The following is an 8,258-nucleotide window of genomic DNA, read 5'->3' on the forward strand; positions in this document are numbered from 1 at the left end:
TGTAATATAAGACAAGTCAACATAGACACATATATCACTTTAACATACATCAGTTGTCCTACAGAACTATATATACCTGTTATGAAGTAAAGAGGTAAACAAGTGACTCACTTACAAGCAGTTGTGTGATGTGAGGTAAAGTGAAATGGGAAGGGAGGAGAAAGAAGGCCAAACAACCAACAACAACATATCCAAAATTCTTATAGCACTGAGTCTGTTAATAGTGCTTATTTCTCCCAGATAAAAAAAAAAAAAGAAAAATTTTAAAAGGGTAATCTGCCTAATTTCTTCCTTTATACTCATTCTTAAAAGTTAAAGTAAGAAAAAATATATATATATATTTAAATGGAAAGTATACCAATTTCACTTTATTAGCCTTTAGGAATAGGATGAAATTTATGGGGTTGAGGTCAAGTATGAACGAAGAGTATTAAATTTGTGATGGTAACTCTGGTACAGTCCTCAATCACTGTAGCTTAATTATCGGTCAATAGAGCTGCAGTCCAAAACACTGAAAGCAGATGCCTGTTCTTCATTTGTGTGTCCAGTGACTCTTCAGTTACAGTGTGATGAGGTCTACCAGGTTGCCTTTAGGAGGAGTCATGCTGTCAGGAAAGAAATTTACCAAGGTGTCAAAGAGTTGAGTTCTTTGAGCATAGGTGTGATCCACATCCGAAAAGCCTGGTGAAGAAGAAATACAAAGAAATTCATCCATTGTGTTTAAAACTCAACATGTAATAGAAAAGCTAGTTGAGACTAGCGGCAATGTATAATGGAAAAACCAAAATCAAATTAGGCTTCAAAACCAGATAAATTCTACTGATCTACTACTTGGCAGTTGTGTGGTTTTAAGTAAATCAATCAGCCTTTCTGGCTTTCAGCCTTTCTGTTTCCTCAGCTGTACATCTGTGATAATCCTGTTTACTTCATAGGGTTATTGCTCAGACTCAATGCAATAACATGAAAAGTACCTCACAAAACGCCTGGCACTTTAGTAACTAAATAATATCGATTTATCTTCTCTTTCTTAGAAGGTTTTTCCTCTGCTAGTCCAGAAAAGAGGAAATCTCACTCCCCTTTTCTGCCTTTTTAATGCTTCTAACCCACTAATATTTCTTTAATAAAAATATAATAAAATCAAAATGAAACAGGTCTTAAGTGCTCTAAAAACAAAAGGCCCTAAGAGCTGGAAGTAGTCTCAGAGAACCGAGTGAAATGTAAATGACTGAGGGAAAGAAATACATGTACAATATGTAGCATGGTATCTGGCCCATAGTAAATACCACATATTTATGGTACTATGCACCAGGTTCTATGCTAAGCACACATTATATGAGAAATAGAGCAACAAACTACTTTTATCCAGATAAACCCTAGAAAGTAGGTGGCATTCTTAAAAAGTGAGGACTGTTAAGCTAAAGAATTTTTCCCCCTTAACCCCTAATAAACATTTGATTTTGAAGTTCACTCTGCCCAAAGTAATGTTGAGTGAGATGCCTCCTTCTTTTAGTCAGCTGGTACACTCTTCACAGCTGCTTCAGACTTCTTACCCACAAATGAGGTGTTTAAATGATGAAATAAATGATTTCCATACTCCTAACTGAGACATGAGAGACTTACTGAGTGCCATCATAAAGAATTATACATGCTGTGATGTTCAGTGAAGACTACTTCAAATTGGACTAATTTTCATTCAACTCAGAATACAGTTTTAGGTCCAATCTCTTTTAATTTTGTAAAGAACAAGAATAGAACATAACATTGCCAAGGATACCAGTTTCCTGGAAGGAACATAAACAATGCCTCAAGAACAGTACATTCCTTTTTAATTTTTAAAAAGTTTTATTATTGTTATTTTAAGTTTGAGGGAAAATGTTTACTCCTTTGAGCTGACCTTAAGATTTAACACAGCCTAATGTCATATCATAGAAAAGAATGGAAGAAAATACTCCAGAATATTAACAAAGATTATCTCTTAATGCTGAGGTTATAATTTTTTTTTCTATTTTATGCTTTTCTGAATTTTCCAAGTTGCTTTATTTTCAACTTTTTATTAGAAGAAAATACTCCAGAATATTAACAAAGATTATCTCTTAATGCTGAGGTTATAATTTTTTTTTTCTATTTTATGCTTTTCTGAATTTTCCAAGTTGCTTTATTTTCAACTTTTTATTTTGAAAACTTTCAAACTCACAGAAAAGTTTCAGGAATAGTAAAGTGAACACTCAGACACCTTTCACTTAGATTCGTCAATTGTTAACATTTTGCCAAATATGTTCTTATTTTGTGTGTGTGTGTGTATACTCCACTCATAATCTTTTTGTGAAACTATTTGGGAGCAAATGCTGGACATCTTCACCCCTAATACTTGAGTTCATTCCAGCTAAGAACAAGAACATTCTTTTAAATAACCATTAAGATTAAATTCAGGAAACAACACTGATCTCCCCACAATCTTTTTTATAGTCATTTTTTCCACTAATCTAAAATCCAATCTAAGATCACACATTGCATTTAGTCTTCAAGTCTTCAAGTTTTCAAGTCAGCCATTTCTCCAAGAAGCCTTAATTACTTTTAGTAGAAAATGATATTAGAAACCACAATCAGTTGTGGTAACTTCCAGGGTGTCACTGTTTCTAGAACTACACATATACATATACTATACACACACTTTTTCCCCCCCAAAATCATGAGTTCATGCTTTTATCGCTAATTACAATTTTTTAAAAATCCCACAGGATTCCTTCTCTTCATGCCTCATTCTGTAAATCCTTTCTTCTACCAAGAAAACCCTGCCTCCCAACAACATCATAATATTTACTCATTTGCTCAACTTAAAATACATAAAAAGCAAGTTCTAGAATTAATATACTCATACCACTACCAACAAAAACTCAATATTTGTTTTTATTGTTTTTAGAATATACCGCACTGAGAGTAAACAGTCTAAGCACTATACTAAAAAGGTTTAGTTCTCTTTTTTCCCTATTATGTGGTTATTTAGCAATTTGATAAACAGGTTTGTTTCTGTATGTATTCAACTTTACCGTTTTTCCCTTCTTTGTTTTACTTTATTCTCTATTTTATGTTCTGAATTTGTAAAAATGCAGTGGCACATCATATTTTTAAGAGAAGATACTGATTCTGCAGTAGTATTCTAATGAAATTATACCTTTTTATGAGATCAAATGGTTTACGAAGGAAACACTGAGTTCCTAATATGTGCTAGGTATTTTATGTATGACTACATTTCTTGCCACAAAAACAATAAGTAGTTATCACTAATTCCACTTTCAGATGAGACAGATTAGGGAGATTCAGTAATTTAATAAGGTATCAAAGCTGGTGAGGGAAGCAATGGAATATGAATCCATGTTTGTCTGACTCCAAAGCCCATTTATTTATTTTTATTAACTCAAATTTATTTAGTGCTGAAGTTGTAGGGCAATATGCTAAACTCATTCAATCCTCAAAGGTACATCTTTTATTTTTATATACTATTTACCAATAAGGAAATCGAAACTTACACTATCGTTAGACGAATGGTTAAGCTATGGTGGATCCCTATTCTGGAATAATATGTGTTACTTCATAAGAATACAACAGACCTAGTAAAGTTTTATGGGAACATCTCCAAGTCACATCATTAAATTTTTAGAAATTATGTTGCAGAATATATTTTTATATTATATAGTAAAAAAAACTGTACATTTACATATGTGTGTGCCCATATACAGTTGATCTTGATTATTCATGTATTTCATATTTGTGAATTTGCCTAGTTGCTAAAATTTATTTGTAAGCCCCAAATCAATACCTATGGCACTTCTATGGCCATTCATGGACATGTGCAGAGTGGCAAAATATTTGAGCTGCCACATGCACACATTCCCAGCTGAGGTGGAACTATGTGATGTTCCACCACCCTGTCTCCCCTCTCAAACTATACACAACTATTCTTTTACATTCTGTTTGGTGCCACATTTTTCACATTTCTGTGCTTTCTGTTGGTGAGTTCACTGCTTAAAATGGCCTCTAGTTATAGTGCTGAAGTGCTAGTGTTCCAAAGTACAAGAAGGCTGTGATGTACCTTATGGAGAAAACAGGTGTGTTAGAGAAGCTTCATTCAGGTATGAGTTATAGTGCTGTTGACCATGAGTTTAATGTAAATGAATCAACAATATATGTTAAATAAGGAATCTTTAAATAGAAACATATGTAAGACAGGGTTTATTTGAAAAAATGTCACGACCAGAGGCTCACAAGGAACCTAACTCTGTATTTCCCATAGAAACAATAATTCTGAATTCACTAATTTAGTGTTCTCTGTGACTTTATAGAACTACTTTGAATAACAAGAACCAACTGTAGCTGTATATCTCTTTGTATATTTGTGTGCGTGTAAAGATGTACAAGATAAGGCAGATATGGGTGATCACATTTAGGTTAGGGAACAGAGATTGGGGGAAGCTCTTTGAATAACAAGAACCAACTGTAGCTGTATATCTCTTTGTATATTTGTGTGCGTGTAAAGATATACAAGATAAGGCAGATATGGGTGATCACATTTAGGTTAGGGAACAGAGATTGGGGGAAGCTGTTTACAGAGAATCTTAAGCTTTATTTGCAGTCAACGTATTTTTAAAAGTATATTAAAAAAGGACAGGGGGTCTAGGATATTCATCGACAGTAACACAACTACTTAAGTGGCAGACAGGACAAAAAAGTTATATTGATTCCAAACCTCATGTTCCTAACCACTGTGTTTCTCTCACTTTATTTTCGCCATAGAGTGGAATGGGGAACTAATCACTCAGAGCAGTGGAAACTGGTAAAGCTCAATGAGAGGTAGTATAGTTGGTGGTTTAGAGAATGAGCTCTGAAGCCATACTGACAGAGTTTGAATCCTGCTTTTGCCACTCACTTGCACTCTTCCTGAGCAGGTTACTTTAGCCTCTCTGTGCCCCAGTTTTGTCACACACAATAGAGGATCACATACTAGCTACTTCATAAGGTTACTGTGGACATTAAATGAGTTATAACATGCAAGGTGCTTAGAATAGTACCTGGGCCCATAGTAAGTTCTCAGTAAATATTATTAATTAGCTATCACTGTATCACTACTACTCTGACTAAAGACAATGACTACTCTAAAAAGAAAGTGACCTATTAGGAATATAGTTTTCACTTAATTCCTACATAGACTAGCTGGCTTTTCCTATTTGTGGTAGGAGAAATAGCAAGAATTCTAATTTTTCTCCTGGCATACAAGTTTTTCTTTAATTTACACTTCCTAGTCCTAATAGTAAACTTATTATTTACAAATCCCCTGTAAACATATGCGCTACAGATAGGAGGCTGAAGGAAGTATCTTGCTGAAATCTAAGTTTGGTGGATATCGCAAAAATATAAAACCTAAAGGACATAAAATGCTATAAAATTCTTAAGGCTTCTAATTCACTAATATCAACAGAGTGACAAAAAGCACTATACTTTAGGCATAAAATGTTTTAAACATCATATTCATACTGTAAACTTCTAAAGGGAGTTGTGAAGAATGAAAGGGGCAACATGATCTATAGACCAGATTTTTCCTACTTGATATGTACTTTGCTGAAAATAAGCTCAATTGCTCCAATGCATATTTTCTAGAAATGAGGCACAGCTTTAAAATTAGCAAAATGGCTAAGTTCGGTCTTAACAGTACCTACAGCCACAAGAAGCTCTAAAATAAAGATCTTTGGAGATTATTTTTCTCAGAAGTCATTTTTCCAAAACTAAGACAATGTCAGCTGCTTGTAAATCCCTCTTCTTCTTTCTGATTCTTTAAAATATTCTACATAACATTAATCAATACTTTAATTCTCACTAAAAGGTTAACATAAATTGGATTAATTCTAAAGGAAGAGAGTCAAAAGTTTGGCTGATGCTAATTTTTGGGGGGAGCAGAGTTTAATAAAAAATGATTACCTACACAATGAAAGGCATGGTAAATAACTTTAATAATTTTATTTCAATTCTAATTGGCATAAAGGTAAAATAATCTGCCAGAAAATGAATGAGAGCTAGAACCAAGAACTCTAAATAGGCGTAAATCTTTATGAAAAGTACTTTTTAATAATATATCAAATTTCTCATTATTAAAATCAGCATACAACCTGAATTTGCTCCCCATCCAAATCCACCAATGTTACAAAGAACATTTTTAAGGCGGATAATAACAGTACCCTGAATGGAGCATCTACTAAGTGTTTTACTGTGCTAAGTGTTTTCCATAATTATTGCACTTAATTCTCTCAACAATTTGAGGTAAGAACTCTCATTACCTCCATTTTATAGATGAAGAAACTGATGATTAGAAAGGTAAAATAACTTGTCCAAGGTCACTTTTAAAATTAGCAGGTCACTATACTACAACTCTAACCTCCTAACTATTAAACTATACTGGCTCTCTTCCAACAAAGTAGGGAACAAAACCCCACAGGAATTTTCCCTTTTTGCATTTTTCTCTATTGTGTTTGTATAGTTCTCAGTGTATCTGAGGTTTGTTTAGAATCCAAGTAAAACAAACTGTTCCTGACAAAATATATTAGTTGGCAGTGAATAGGGCAGAGACAGAAGAAAGAAGTTAAGCTGAAGGTAAAATATTATTGATACCACCACCCTAACATATTTAAATTACTGCCAAGAAATTCTTATTCTAAAGGCTAAAAGTAAGTCAGCTAGAGAAAATTTAGTGCTGTTCACAAATAAAATTAAAATAATGACCTTGAGCTGCGGTACCCACACATAACAAGGCACACATTCATTCAAACTGAATATCTATGTGCTGGGCTCCCGATTCATGTAACACTACTACATCTTTGTTTCAAATGACAGAATTCAGAAGGGCACAAACTCTTTAAAATGATGCTTATACTCAGGTTCTTCATTATCCCAGGACTGTGATTTCTATAGCCTGTAGACATTTTTTTTTAAAGCCCTCGAGTGTATGAAATAGTGATGAACCACTATCTAAATTTTTAGGTGAGCCTATTGGAGTCATGTTTTACAGCAGTCCGCTCAGTATAGCTCTGTGGAATCCTACATATTCTGGAGTTAGAACTTAGGACTGCAGTTGCCTTGATTAATAGAGAAGCCTCAATTACTTACTATGGAAAAAGAGGCAAGACCCCAAGGAACAATGCTATTTTTCCCATCCCGGTGAAAAGCAACAGAATTATACATATTGTCTTTTTCTTCTAGGTGTAGCTCACTTTTAAGAGGTGAAAGGACAAACAATGAAGAAATTAAACTTTATTCTGCATATGAAGAATGGTATTTATATTATATATACTATAAAATTTCAATAATATTGTTCAACTCTGAGGCAAATAATAGTACCTACACCAGTGGGATTAATATACACTCACTGTGTAATCACATTTTCTAATGACAAGAGGAAAGCTGGAAATCCCCACACTTCAAAAGACTACTATCTTGGAAAAAACCTGAAGCTACCAGTAATGAGTTATCTTAATGAAAATATCCTTGAAAATTTACCTGACGAAAGCTCTGAGTTCAGGGACTTGTACAGACTCCCCACTTTACTAGTCTAGTTTAACAACTTTAGTAATTCATTAATATTAAATAGCAGTAATATTAAATGAAGTCTGATGCTTATATCTGAGGTGTCTGACAAAAACCAGTTTCAGCTGGGACTTATCTTGAACAATTAAGACACCAACAAACAAAATTTCTCAGTTTTAAAAAAGAGATAATTCATTTTCTCTTCTCCCAAAACATTTCATTGCCTACCCCATCACCATTCTCCTGATACCATGCGATTCCTCAAAGAACAAACTGAAAGCAAAAACCATTCAACTAACAGGTGTTATCTCAAAGTAAGTACATCAGTAATACAGCCTGTGTTCCAAAGCAGTGCTATCTAAATTAATTTATTTTGATTGTATTTCTATTGCCATTTGTTTGCATAATACCACAGCAATTCATGTGATAGGAAATGCAAACTGATCCATGAACTGTTGAATAGTGCTTGGAAAGTACCCCGCAGCAGGTTATTAGAAATTTTGCATGCTACTCTGAAACTTGCTCCATTTGTTTGGATGAACATCTCCCCTGATGTTTCATTTAAAAGAAACCAAAATCCAACCTCCAAATGCTAGGGCATCCAGCTGGATAAACTATAATGGAATACTTACCTAGAGCTGTAAAATCTGAACCAGACTTGAATAGAGCTGAAGCTAGGAGCTGAAACT

At 33.9% G+C, this 8,258-nt stretch overlaps 1 long non-coding RNA gene across 1 annotated transcript; it reads right to left on the reverse strand.

Annotated features, from left to right (window-relative positions):
* Nucleotides 1-336: 336 nt before the first annotated feature.
* Nucleotides 337-8,258, reverse strand: LOC103591576. The gene is made up of 2 exons (XR_550589.1): nucleotides 8,202-8,258; nucleotides 337-681 (listed from the first exon to the last, which is right to left on the reverse strand). It is a non-coding gene; the product is annotated as an uncharacterized LOC103591576 (long non-coding RNA).

This window comes from Galeopterus variegatus, unplaced genomic scaffold (assembly GCF_000696425.1).
Source record: "Galeopterus variegatus unplaced genomic scaffold, G_variegatus-3.0.2 Scaffold992, whole genome shotgun sequence".
NCBI lineage: Eukaryota > Metazoa > Chordata > Mammalia > Dermoptera > Cynocephalidae > Galeopterus > Galeopterus variegatus.